This window comes from Heterocephalus glaber, unplaced genomic scaffold, assembly GCF_053883595.1.
Source record: "Heterocephalus glaber isolate CG9 unplaced genomic scaffold, H.glaber_assembly_v1.0 deba00001555, whole genome shotgun sequence".
NCBI lineage: Eukaryota > Metazoa > Chordata > Mammalia > Rodentia > Bathyergidae > Heterocephalus > Heterocephalus glaber.
Window position 1 is genome coordinate 16664122 of NW_028258346.1, and position 14593 is coordinate 16678714.

The 14593-nt window shown below is 40.4% G+C and overlaps 1 long non-coding RNA gene across 2 annotated transcripts in view; it reads left to right on the plus strand.

Moving 5' to 3' along the window:
• Positions 1–12807, plus strand: part of LOC110350352 (uncharacterized) — a 31376-nt gene extending 18569 nt beyond the window's left edge. Inside the window, exon 4 of one of the 2 annotated variants that reach the window (XR_015442916.1) lies at positions 10111–12807. This is a non-coding gene — a long non-coding RNA (uncharacterized LOC110350352). Of the gene's footprint in view, positions 1–6929; positions 8606–10110 lie in introns of those variants that run through there. The other variant, XR_015442915.1, reaches the window with a different exon arrangement.
• The last annotated feature ends 1786 nt before the right edge of the window (positions 12808–14593 follow it).

Consider the following 14593-nt stretch of genomic DNA (forward strand, 5'->3'; position numbering starts at 1 on the left):
CAGATGATTCCCTCATATTAGTCAGCTTTCATGTTGTTGGGGCAAAATACCCAACACTTGCAACTTAAAGGAAGAGATTTATTTTTGCTCACAGTTTCAGAGGATTCAGTCCACGATCAGTTGGCTACAAGTAGAAACATCATGGTGGAAGGGGAGTGTGGAAGAAGCCTGCTGAACTCAAGGCAGCTGGGAAGCTGAGTGAGTTGGAAAGACTCTAAAGGGCCAGATATCATCCCAAGGACACCCCCACATGGCCCACTTCCTCCAACTCGAGTCTTACTCCTAATAGTCCATTCAGCTATGAACCCAACAGTAGGTGAAACCATTATGAGGTCAGTGTTCTGATAACCAGTCACCTCTCCAGGATGCTCTTGATCCCATTAGGTTGACAGTCATGATTAACCTGCACATACATTTCTTTAGACAAAAAAATGCAAGGGTACAACACCCAAAGCAAAGAGATGTTTGGTAGCTGCCATACCATTCAGATGAATCCTGGGTGTGCCCATACCTCCATGTGTTCTCATTTAGGAACAACTTTATACTAATCCAGAACAGCTGGATGAATCATTGATTTTTTTTTTTCATTTTGTAACTGCAAGTTTTGTTAATATGACCTTGATACACCCTTCTTTTCTGAAGATATTAATTAATCATATATACTTATTTCAATGTTTTGTGTTCACTTTGTTGTGAACAAACAACAGCTTTTCAAAAGCAGCTCACAGTGCCTGGCAGAAAGAGCTACTGCTTCTTCTAGTAAAACAACATCACGCTCATTTCCCGAAATACAGAGTGAATTTCTTCAAACCTTGGAATAACTCCATTTACATGAAATAAAACTCCCCAGACTGGTAAATTCCCTGAGATTATCATTACAGACCTGTTAAGTCAAACTGAAAATGGGTTTCTATTTTAAGTGAATACTGCTTTTGGCAGCCAGTAGAGCCTTCTGTAGACATCTTTTTGAGAATGAGATAACTCATCTGAATTCATCCCAGCCAGAAATAACGACTCTTGGTGCTGCTGTAGGTGCATTACCGGAAGGATGTAAGTCTGGCTTAGCGTTGCTTACAAAAATTATTTATGGTTGGCACTCCTGATGTGTTCAAAAAGCCTCTTTTCACATTTGGCTAAATGTTTGTGTCTTGCTTTTCATAATTTATTTGAAGTCTACCTTTGAAATGCTCAAAATAAGGTTGTTTTTGGAAAGGCCTCTATCTGAAATCCAGGAAACCATTTTCATCTTGGCCAGAGTGAGAGCCCACATCATGTATATTAATGCATTTTGCTTGTTCTGAACTGCTTTTTGTTTCTGTTTTTGCCAGGCCTTTATTAACATGCTTAATCCAATAAATCGTCATTTTTTACTGGTGCAAGCTAATTGTGGACTGTAATGAAGAGCTCTGAACTTAATTTGGCAAATTTATGTTTGTACAGGGGCCACTCTACTGAAAATCAACTCCAGATTAAGGCAGAGTTCTTTTCAAAGATCTCTGTTGTACAATCTCTTTAAAAGTATCTCCTCGCTAATGACGTGTCACACAATTTTATTCTGTAAATGTTATTTTTGCTGGAGGTGTGCAAATTTCCTACAAATATTTACAACCCCACTCTATCATGTGCCATTTTTCATAGGTTAGGATGGCCATATTAGTGATAATACTTTTAGATGGAAACATACAGGCATTTTGTTTTTGCTTCCTTTTAGAATGATGTCCCTGTTCCTCTTTGCCTGGCTACATCTTCTGCCCCCTTTCAATCCAGCTAATATCTCACCAGCTAATATCATGTACACTTACATGATTGCTCCTTATTATTTGGGCAGAACATTGTATATATCAAGGAGGTTTCACTAGGACAAGTAATGTTGCTCTAACTGGACTCAATACAGACAAGTATTTTCTGGATGTCCATTATTTTATTATTTGTCTTAATACAAATTATAGACTGGGATAGATTTTGGTTGTTTCTGCAGAAACCCCCCATAAACCCCCTCCTGAAGCCATGTACCTTTATTCTTATGATTCCTTCCACTGCTGTCTCCAGGTGTAGACAACTAACTGATCATGGTAAGCAGGTTTACTACCAGAACTTTTATTGGAACTTTTGGCTGAGATGTCTTCATTTCACTAGCCTTGGGGTTATGAGGATATTATCTTTGAGTTCTGGGAGCCACTATACTGGGAAAATGTGTTTGAAAATTAAGCTATTTCAGAGGAGACCAGACACATTACTTTGGTAATACTGAGCACCTGAATCCAGGTGTGCGAAAATCCAGAGTTTCTTAGGCTTTTCAGGTACAGGGTCAATAAATTCCTATTATTTTGACTTATTTATTTTTGATGAAGTGAATTTGGGTTAAGTTTTTGGTATCTGTAATTGAGAGAGCCCTTAATATGTATAGTTATTAATCCCAGTTGTACAGGTGAGGAATGGAGCTGAGAGAAGTTTAGAAAACTGCAAAGTTAACACTAATGGAACTGGCATTGGAAATCAGCTATATCTTCTTTCAGGATCCAATCATTTTTTGCTCTACCACATCACATTCATATTTTTGCATATGTTTTGGCTGGTATATTTTGGGTTCTCCAAAAAATTTTATTTATTTATATGTTGGTGGATCAAGTCCATAACTTGCAGTTGTATACTTTTCCTCTAGTATTTTGGAAGAAGGCAATGTGACAGGCATAGAAGCATTTGTGTTCAGATGATTTGCAATAGCAACCTTAATCCTTGTTGAACTCTCTGTGAGCAACATGCATCTTATCTGCTCTTCCTGCACATTCACAGCATCTTGCTTGTAGTCATTCTTTCTTCATAGAAAGATCTTTTAGTCTTTGAGTTGCTATTGCTTCAGGATCCCACATTCACAATGCCGGTCTCCATCCTTTGGGTTATTTTTCAGAAACGCAAACAAGGATTGAATTAAACCATCACAACCCTTATTGGGAATACTGGGAAAATTCTGACTATTCCTAGGCTGTGTCAGAGACAATTTACAAAAAAAGTTTGTATTTTATTCCAGGAATTGTCATTGGGTTTGGAAGTGGCCTTGGACAAGATTCTGTTTCTAGGTTTCACCAAAGGATAGGTAATGGGGTGGGAGAGGAATGACTATCCCCCAATGAATAATTTATTCTTTGTAGTACAGACTATATTCCCATTTTCCTGAAATTACTATGAATTCACAAGGTAGATCTCTAAAAGCTTTTTGAAATTTGAAAAATATCCCTTTTGAACTTAATGCTAAACATGAAAAATCTAAATAAATAGAAAACTGGTTTGGTGCACACACAAAGGCAGGTGGACCTTTCTGGTCCGTGGGTGTCATTTACTAAGACCTAATTAGCCAGGGCGACTTGGTGGCATTTTCCGAAAGGAAACTGGAATCCTTTGCCTGTAAATGTCTCCATTAGTTCAGCGTGTGTGTTTTCGTTGGCCTTTGGAGAAGACTCAGTTCTATTATGGTTTGTTGATGGCTAACAGTGTTCTTGGCGCTGAGTGAGATATAGAAGAAGGTACAGGATCCGCCCAAGGCACTTGCAACCTAAGTCAGTAAAACAAATACCTCGCTATTAGTTTTGACCTGGCGGAAATTGGGCTTAAATATCAGTGGTGCTAAATCCCAGACTATTTCTATTTATGCCCCTTTGGGTTGGGCAGGAATGGCACTGGTGGAGGAACTGCATAGCTGGGTGAGCTGCTCTTCTTCCATTTTTAGCCTGTCTTGCTTCCATACTGCAGGGCTTTTTCCATGACAGAGTTAACCACATACGCAGTCTTTCAGCATCCACTAGTTTCAATGTCATATTTGCCCTCTCTTCAGCTCACTATAGTTGCATTGCATTGTGCTCCACCTGTTTTGGTTGGTAGAAAAAGATCATTGGCTCAGATTAACTCCAAATATTTTTTTTAATACCAGAACAAATGATTAGCCTTATATGTAATTGCATGAACATCCACAGCCAGTATTTTAAATAAAATAATGACTCTTCATTGTGAAGACTCAACTAGGATTGAAAAATTATCCCACATCCTCAGCCATGTAATTGTTTTCCATATTAATAGGGAAGGTGAAATATTACACCTCAAACTCTCTGGTGTCCGTCCTTCCGGGGAGCGTGGGTGAAGTTGGAGAGGTCGGAGGCAGGCAAGGGATGACTGGGACCCTGAACCTGGAAAACAGAGAAAAAATACATAATTTGAAAGCCATTTTCATGGCTTGGCTATTGGTAAGTGGAAGCCTGTATGAGAAACAACAAATGGAGCAGTTTACAAGTTAACCAAATTGTTAATCTTGACTACTGTATACAAAGCTCCTGTTTATAAGCCCTCAGAAGTGTGGTAGGATTGCGATATCCAGCCAATAAAATCAGAAGATCCAGACAAATTCACAAACACACACACATACAGACACCACTTATGAACTATTGGCATATACACACACCATGGATGAATCTTACAATATATTATGCAGAAGTTGGACATAAGAGATTAGAGACTGATTAATTCCCTTTCAGTAAAGTTGGGAAACTGGCTAGCTCGCCTTTGTTGTTAGAATTTTGGATAATGTTATCCTTGGAGGGGCAGTGACTGGAAAGCAAGTGTTAGGGTTTCTGGGATGTTTGAAATATTCTGTTTCTTGGGCAGGGTTATTTATATAGGTGTCTTCCCTTTGTGAAAATTCATCAAATCGTATGCTTGCAATTTGTGTATTTTTTCTGTATAATTTTACACTTCATTTTAAAAAGATCACTCCCAAATTACTAATGTGTGTTAAAGAGATGTTCACATGTATGTACATTGTTAGGAAGCCATTAAAAACTTCTGCTAAATAATCATATTTGTGTCCTTTTTCAAATTAGTAATTGAGTGATATTTGATTTCTGAGAAATTTTGTTGAGTAAATAATTTTGGGGTTATCAAGAAAAGCTAATATGTCTTGGGAAGTAGCCTGATGGACTTCTAGGTATTATGGCTTGGTATTAGCTTCATTATAATCAAAGGCATGGCAGAAGCCTCAGGTGCTCTCAAAGACTCGGTGTGAGTTGGGAAGGAAACTGGTTAGGCTAGATCAGTGGTGCAAACCTATGGCACATATGCTGCAGCAGGCTGTTTGTATCACTGAAAGCTCTAAAAGGTTTATCATCACTGGCTCGACCATGGCAATTGCACAGTAGATATAGAAAAGTGACCTGCACTCCATTGTCCCTCAGAGCTTGAGATGTGTGGCAGCTACTGTCAGCAGAACTTGTCACAGCATATCTTGGAGGGAAACCTGTCCATACCCTTTCCCAGCAGGGATGTCCTCCTCCTATGGAAGAGGAGTAGTAGGTACTTGAAAGGCTACTGTGGTTGTGGTTGACTTGGTATTCAAGTCATGAGGGGTGGGGGGAGAGGGAGGAGAAGGAGGATAGAAAGAGAAGGAGAAGGAGAGGAAAGAGAAGGGAAAGGGGAGTAAAGAAAAGCAAAGTGTGGAGTGAGGCAGGAAGGACTTGCTAAGGTAGTCTAGAAGTCTTCAGCTTCAAAGTGAGCCCAACTAAAATGGCATCTTATATAAAAAAAAAATCACTGTATGCTGCACACAGCCTGCATGCCAAATGCCTTATGCAATTCTATTTCCTTTTCATTTCATTTTATAGATGAAAAATGTGAGGGATCGGAGGATTTTCAACACAGTACATCAGACTCCAGTGTAAACATTCTACCTCCTTATTCAGAGTTTACTGTTTGAGAATAATAATGCAATGTGTTGAGTTCCTACATCATCCCAACTACCTTTATTTCCTCTTAAATACTTGTTTTTGTTCCCCCTCGTCAACGAGTTTGGCTCTCGGTATCCATTTGTATCCATAACTACTTGTTATGGGTTAGAACTTTATAATTTGGGCTGCTAACCAAAGCATGACAAAGAGAAGGGGTATTCCTCGTGGGAGCACCCCAGGCTACCAGAACCCTATGACCTCTTTGGTTTGTGTGTGTGTTCCTCCTTTTCATTGATCCTCTCACCAGCACTTGTCTGGAACTAAACCAGAGCCTAAGAGTAAATCCAGGTCACTGGGTAGATCAGTGTGGGTATTTAACTGCTGACCTTGAATTGCATGTACTGGCTCTGAGGGAAGACTCTTGTGGATTCCTTTTACCTTAGATTTATTTGTCTTTAAGGAAAGTTATATTAGCAGCACTCTTCCTGCTAGCACATGAAGGTTGGGCACACATCCCTAGATAGAATCCCATAAAGCAGTGGGTAACAGATCAGTGGTGCCCATGTATAAATGGTCAACTTGGGCATTGACTTTGTGCTTTGGTCTCTACAGAAAAATGACTAAAATGTTTCATATAAACAAGCTACAGCGTAAATTACAAGTATTTGAGCAGCCATTGCATGGAAACATTATGCCAGGTAACTTGGGATATGGAACTGTGATGTTAATAGTTGGGATGAAGAGAAAAGTGAGTTCAGGCTATTATTAATGCTTCAATAAAACTCAGTCTCAGCTGAATGAAGGTAACTGGGAAAAGGAGCCATAAATAAGCACAGACTGAGATGAATGAGAAGGCTACCTCAAAGTGAAGGTAAAATAACCTGTCTCTATACCCATGCCAGTGATAATGTCTACATATTTACAAACCAGAAACAGTGATAATTGGTCATGTGTGCAAAGTGTCTCTTCATTCACCAGATAAATTAGAAAGTGCTAATTTAAAAAAAATTGTATCTTTATAGTAGGACATTCCAAAATTATTTAATGCTAATTTTGAAGGTGTAATGGAAACACTAATTTTCTGGTTTCCTGTATGTTTTGCACCTTGAAAGCACTTTTATACGCAACATCTTTTGCAACTAGTCTTTTGAAAAATTGGAAACAATGGTTTATCAGTTCCCAAATCATCCGCCTTTCGTTTCCTGTTTTTCTTCCTTTCAGATTTCAAGGAGCAAATCTAACCAGCATAATGTGGTGGAAAAATAATCAGGGATTGGCCCAAGACCGGGACTTATCATCATTCAAGGCTGCTTTAGTTTCACCTTCTATGAAAATAAATTGTCCTCGGTGTTCCCAGAAGAGTGAGCCCAACTGAGACTCATTGGCCCAGACGGACCCTGCTCTGGCCAAGATTTCAAGTTCCCTAAAAGTCAGCCATAAACTCTTTTATTTCCAACATGCATTTCTCTTTTCTTTCCCAGGATAGTGTACTTCTACTTAATGGAGAATCTAAACTTTCTCTGGGTTGTAGCACCAGTTAGAGTGCCAAGAAAATCCGGGTCAGCTGGTTCACAGTCAATGCTGTTCTTGTGGCAGCACTCTGAGACCCTCAGAGTGCTCTGAAGTTTGATCCTCTTAATTGACACCAGTCTAACCTATGGGCAATGCCGATGGGGAATCTGCCACTTATACCCATACCTACTCATGATCCTCAGACATAGTAATAATCGAGTTTAGCTCCTATAATTTCTTGGGGGAGAAATATTCAACACACAGGTTCAAACACCCATCAGTCTATTGGGGATTTTCTTCTCTCCTAGGACAAAAGAAAGCCTACTAACAGATCCTATATGCTACTGCATCAAGAGTCTCCAGATATGATTGGGTTGAGTGCTCAAGGGTTTCAGAATAAGTCTTAGGGAAAATGCATGGTGTCTCAACCTCAGGCAGTTGACTGTGGTCACCAAGGCCCCCAGAAAAGAACTTTTCAATTGGTATATTTACACTTTCTTTACTTAGTATTGATTCTAAATAAGGACAAAACCCATCCTTGATGGGAAGCCTATGAGTAAGAACAGATGAGTTAGAGTTTGTTTTATCTTCCCACTTTCCTTTTGCTGAAGCCAAAAACAGCCTTCCCTTCCGAGGGAGATGGGAGGTGACCTGGGAGCAGCAGGGACTCTCTCAGAGGCCATGTGAAGAGTTTGGAGAGTCTAGGACACAGGAGCGGTGTCTTCGGGAGGGTGAGGGCACCTCCAACCCTCATCTGTGGAACGGGGAAAGCAGACAGTCTTGAAGGTCCCCCATTCTCCAGCTGCCCCTGTCCCAGGTTGTATACTGATGTCCAGGCTTGTCATCTTCTAAACATGCATTTCTCTCAAAGCACCTGGTTTTGTACTTCTATAAATAATCCCGCCCCCCATTTGCAACAGATTGATTTTTCCAAATGTGTTTATGTTGATTGGTTATTTGTAGGACTCCACATAAGCTCTGAGTAGTTTTCCTTATGGGAAAAATTGCACTGAGAGAATTAATGACTAAGGTACAGTTGCTGAAACACTGGCTGCTCATAAGGGTATGTGTGTGCGTGTGTGTGCACACACATGTGTGTTTCAGGGCTTCAAAATTCTCGCTGATAAACACTGCACAAGTTACTGATTCTTTTGAAATCTCAGTTTTCATCTGACTGAAGTGAACATAGTAACTACCTTGCTATTGTGTGTGTGTGTGTGTGTGTGTGTGTGTGTGTGGTGAAATGAGCTAATATATGGAAGAGCCTGACACAATACCTGTTCTATGGTGAGTGAAAAAAATATAAGCCGTTATTATCAGTAAAAACAAGGCAGGAATTTTTTCTTTGTGTCACTTTCTTCATGTTTTCATGATACCTACACAATTGTTTGAGCTTCAAAAGTTCATTGAATAGCAAAATAACTCTTGTATTTTAGGTTCCTTTTATCTCTCTATAGCTATCAAAACAATTTCATAGGATGCTATAAAATGAATAAAAATGGAATTGTTTGATAAGGTAAGCAGAGAAATGATGATATAATGATATGATGATATAATTGTTCCAGGCCATCATCTACCTATCTATCTATCTTCTTGTGTTCCATGTTGACAACACCTGAGATTTACAGTGGACCCTCGAGTTATGACCAGCCTGACATACAAAAAAGTTGGGTTATGACTGGAATTTTAGTCTTAATTTAAGACCAAAGTCTTGAGTTATGACCAGCCACTTGTGCTTCCAGATGGTCTCAGATACAGATTTAACCCTTAAAGAGTTCAGGAAGGAACATGACAGCATCCTTTCCCATGTGGGGTTCACTGAGAGATCCTGGGCCAGTGTCTCTCTAAGGGCACTGAGCTCTGCCTGTGTACAGGAGAAAGATTGTGAAGACTGTAGAGGAGCCTGAGCCTTCACTGACCAACTTGAGTTTACAACCAGCCCTTGAGAGTTCATACGTCAAGTGTCAACTGTGTTTGTTAAGTTATATGAGCCTTGGTGTTATGGTTTATGTCTAGATGGCCCCTCAAAGTCTTATTTGGTCATAGGTAGGTTCGGAGGTGGCTGGATCTAGAGTGTGTGATGCTGGGATTAAGGGTGTGATTACTAAATGGTCTACTGGCTGGTTTGGCCCCGCCCTAATCCTGGTGATCTGGTTAAAATAGAAGGGTCAGAAAGCTGCTGTTAAGGTTCTCTTGTTGCTTTTGCTGCTTTCTGCTGCCATGAACTGTTGCCCCCTGCCATGTGCCACCCTGCTTTGGAGCCAGCTGATTATGGACTGAAACCTCTACAAACTGCGAGCTAAATAAACCTTTCCTCCTTTACCTTTGGGAGTCAGGTATTTTGCTGCAGCAATGAGAGAAAAGTAACTAACACACTTGAGTAGTGGGCACTTCACTGCTAGTGAAGCCCAGCAGGAGCACTTGATAATTACTGCATGCTTATATGTGCTTGGCCCTGTGCATAGTTTTTTTGATGGATGATTTAATAAAAATGATACCAACAGTAGTCCTTTGGGGGTAGATAGTACTATTGTTCTCACTTTCAAAAAATAAAAATAAAGTCTAGAGAGACAGAACAATTAGCCCAAGGGTACGAAGTTATAAGTGGCAGATGCTGTGATCAATCAGCAAGTCTGACACTCCGAGGGCACTGTTGACTGCTTTGGCATTGAGAGTTTTGTCCTTGGGAGTTTACACACTCATTGAATAAACTCCACTCATGTGCAGTGTGATATATGCTCCAATCCAGAAATTCGGGCCTTTTCGGGCACATGGGAGGTGCCATTGGCAAAATCGTTGATCTCCTGGGCTCCCTGCCTTCTTTTTGTCCAGTTTTACAAGGAAGTTTTTTGACTAGTGACCAGTGGGATTTCCCCTCCTTTTCTCACAGAACAACAACTTAGCAGGAGGTTTCAACGGAGAGGAAAAGGACTGGCTTCTGCTCATGTTTATTCACTGGCTGACTTTGGGGGTTGCTTGTGGTCATCCAAAGAAATCAAGCATCTGATTGTACTTGGAACCCTGCTGCTGGCCTTTAGAGATGAGCTCAATAGCACTTGTGCTACCTCCAGTTTCTCTGATATGGCTCTGCAAATGGCTCTGCTGCTGTTCTCCCAGAACCCTCTGCAAGAACTTCAATTCTTTCCGGGGAGGGTATGAGAAACCAAGGAGAGAAGATGGGATGATTGCGGAAGGAGCTGCATGGCCAGACGTACTCCTCATGTTTCACACAAGCAGTAGCATTGCTCAGAAGCCACTGGACCCCAAGGCGGGAAGAGTCAGTTGAAGACTTTCTCTCACCTGCCTGATGCAGAACTTGACATTGGCCTATTACAGTGACCCTATTAGAGTTTTCTTGATTAAGTTTTTAATTTCCAGTTATATTGATTTATTAGCACCTTGTCTTAGGGGCTACTTGCCTAAGTGATTAATGTATTCACACCTGATTGCTGTTTGGCAGGGAGAGAGAAAAAGTGGGGTTCTGATGCAGAGAGGTGGGGAAGGAGGCTGAGACTGTAGGGTGGAGAAAGCTAAACCTGGTGGAGGGGATCAAGGACAGACCCAGAACACCACTCAGAGGTGGGACAAAGTGTCCCACAAGGTGGGAACTCCCAAGGCAAGCTTCCTTTTACCTTAGGCTGATCCGATCAACTCACGAATATTACTACCATTCACTCTTTCCTTCTTTATTTGGCATTTACTCTTTTTAAGGCATGGTAGAAGGAAACTAAGTGATTACAGGAAAAGGAATTTTTGTCCCTCTTTGGAGTCACAATGCAGCAAGGGACGTGGGTGTGTACAGAGTTTAGAAGGGTTTAGGAAGGAAACAGTTACATGCAATCGTGGAAGCAGTGTCTGTTTTATCTGAGTTTTGAGAAAAAGAAATGAAAGACCAAGAGAGAGGCACTGGGTCCAGGGCTGAACTTCTAGGGTTCATCTCCCTATGGCTGGGTTTGCCAGCCTGGTGGCATACTGGCCAGAGCCCAGGGAAGCCTGCATGCAGTACCTAAGCCTTGTAGGTTTGTGTAACTGTTTTGCTTTGTCTGGCCGACCCAGGAGTGTACAGACAGATCACGAGAGTTCTACAATTAGAGATGACTGTTCTCTTTGGGTACTTTCGATGTGTCAGACACTGTGCAGCCCATTTCATGACCACACAACTTCAGAAATGCTTTAAAAATGGATGCTGAGGGAGGGTCAGTTATGCCCGGGACACACAGTGGCCAAGTGGGGATTGCATCCAGTAGCAACTCAGTTTAACATCCTAAGCCCATGCATGGCTACTTCGTACTTCCTAACACAAGTGAGCAGAGTCATGCTTGGAGAGGAGCTCTGAGAGCGGACCGTGCTAGGAATGCAGAGGGGGCTGTGGGAACAGGAACTATCAGAAAGGGAAGCAGGGGTGGGTAGCATTGTGGGGTCATGGTGCTTTGGTTTTGAGGGAGGGGGAAAGCAAAGAAGACAGACCTCAGTGACATTAAGTAATAATCTGGGCAGGTGCACAGTAGGATGGGAACTGGTGTCTTCCCAGTCGTCCAAGAGACTGAGTGTAGAACTAACGATCCCACTGTGAAGAGGGAACATGGTGAGGTTCACTGCATCTGCGATTCTTGCCGTGTGCCCAGACCAGTTTCATTCTCAGTTTAATGTTCAAGTCCAACACCGGTATCAATTGCATAAGAAAACATGCTCATGTTTTGTTCAATGGATAAGTTTAAACAAATATTTTTGATTTGTCTGTGGGAAACTATAATGGAACTAGCCTTCCAAACACAGGCTGCACCATAGAATTATGCAAATAAACATGGTTAAAGAAGCTAGAACTTCATGAACCTTTACTAAACCCTAGATAAAAGAATATTATAGTCACTATTGGTGAAGACGCAATCCTACAGTGGCCAAAGGAGCAGCATTTCCTGGGTGATTGCTTTCTTCTTGGAGTTCGGGAGCTATGTGACTTTAAGATTACCCAGAAGTTTGTGTATGCTGTTGAAGAGAATCCGTGTTCACTCTAGCTTTCAGCATCAAAACTCTTATTAACTTAAGTTTTTACAAAAGTGTTAGCTTGATTTTAGAAAAGAAGCATAAATTAGGGCACAATACAGAAGCTTGACTATGAATGTTTTGCACACAAATTTTGGGTGTTTCTTCAAAATGAGGGCGTATCCTTGAAAAAACAGGATTCCTTCCCATGCTGTGTTGCCTTCAGTGAAGGAAGTTGTAGAGAGTTTACTCGAGGCAGTTTCCCCTGGACTATTTTTGTTCTTTTGAGTCCTTTGGTCATCCTGTCAATAATTTTGTTTTTGGTAGTAGACAGGTAAGCACATTTTACAAGGGGGAGTCCACAAGTACACAGAGGGCAATCTGGAAAACTGTGAAGATAATTTTTGGATTTCCTAGTTACCAGATTTATATAACATATCAGAGTATAGAAGATGCACAGCCATAAATATTATTTTTAAGCACTTGGTGGATAGCATCCCACCAAATAGAGATTTATAGAGTATTTTACTTTTAAACACATTTTATTACAAAATTAATACCCGATTATTATAAAAATGAACATATAAAGTAAAAAAATAAAATGAAATCTTTTCTTCATTGCTCACCCTCTAATCTCATTTCTATTTCCAGAGATAACTATTGTTAATAATGTGATATGCATCATTTTATTTTTTTTCTGTGCATTCTTGGACACATGCCTGGATTGATTTTAAAGTAAAATGCAATACAACTAAACATACTGTTTTGTTATCCTTTAGTTAACACCTTTGAGATCTACTCCTTTCTATTCTAACATTTGCCCTTTCTCCGTTGACAGCTGCCTCATGTTTGTATTTGTTAATTATCACACACTTAGTACCTTAACAATACACACATTTATTATCTCACAGGTGTGGGTTAGAAATCAGGAATGCTTAGTATCCTACAGAGCCAAAGTCAAAATATCTACCGAATAGTTTCTTTAATGTGAGAAACTGAAAGTGTCAATAAGGACTAAAAGGTATAATAGATAATATGAAATAGGAAGAAAAGGGGCAAAGGGGAAGGGGAAATGGGAGGGGTAGGGGAAAGGAAAGAAGGGAATGGAATTAATATGAGAAAATGAAAAAATGGAAACAAAGTCTTTGTAAATAGGGAGGGATGGAGGGGTTGAAGGGAGGGTAGGGGAAGGGGGAAAAATAAGAACCAAGATAGACTATGTAAAGGTGCAAATTTCCAATGATCCGTGTCATTATATTGTATACCTAAAATGTACCAATAAAATAAAATTTTTTAAAAAAGATGTCTACACACACGGCACTTGATGTAGGAGTGAGGTCCTTATTTCCCAACTGGCTGACAGGAAGGGGCTGAGGTCAGCTGTAGAGACAGCCTGCATTCTTGTCACCTGGCCTTCTCCATCTTTAAACTGTGTTCAGTAATTCTTTTGTTGGAATCTCCTTGATTTCCCCTGTAGGTGAAGGAAGCTCATTGCTTTCAAGATCACATGTGATTATATTGGACCAAGATAATCCAAGTCAATTTCCCTATTTTGAGGTCCACTCTGCCATAGAACATAACTTCCATACACATGATACAGCAAGTTAGAATTTCTGTGAGATTGATATGTTGACTATTATTCCATTTTACCAAAGAAAAGTTAAAGAATCCACAAATTGAAATGATTTTTCTACAATCACACAGCTAGTTAGTAACAGAGTCAACATTAGAATTCAGATCTTGTAAACCTGCTCTCCACGGAACTTAGGAGTCTCAGTGTGCATACAAAGACAATGGAAAAGTCAGACAAATGTTCCTCAGACTCCTTCAGTCTACCCCTATGCCCTTTTCAAGGACTCTTTGTAATTTGAAATTAACTTGTGCAGATCTTTGATATTTCAAATTTGGGTTTGGTGACGAGAGATTCCATTTCTGAATGCAAGCAGAAATAGCTGGACATTGGACTCCTTTCTTTAAAGTGATTCAGAAGTTGGCCAACTTTTAGTTTGCTTAGGTTGCTGCTGTGTTCGTGGTTCCACTGCACTGGCGAGTGTGTGTCTCTGGTCAGGAGCTTCACCTCCATCCTGGATTGAGTAACTTCATCCCGAAGACGGGTCCATCAGCTGCCCCAGAAGTAGCCGAGGTAGCCCTTGGTAAGCCAGAAAGCTTTAGGAGCATGGAAGACATTCTCAGTCTTCAGGCTATAGCATCTCACTCAAAGTTGAATTAAATTTCTACAGTTTCTGGGAAGGCAGAACTTCATGAAATTTTACAAATATTAAAAACTATAGACAGTTTCCCAAAGAATAGGAACTAGGAGGTTAGCCTGTGGAGTTTCTTGGTATGTAGAGAAATACCAAGATTAATGATTTCTTTGTATTTTATAACCT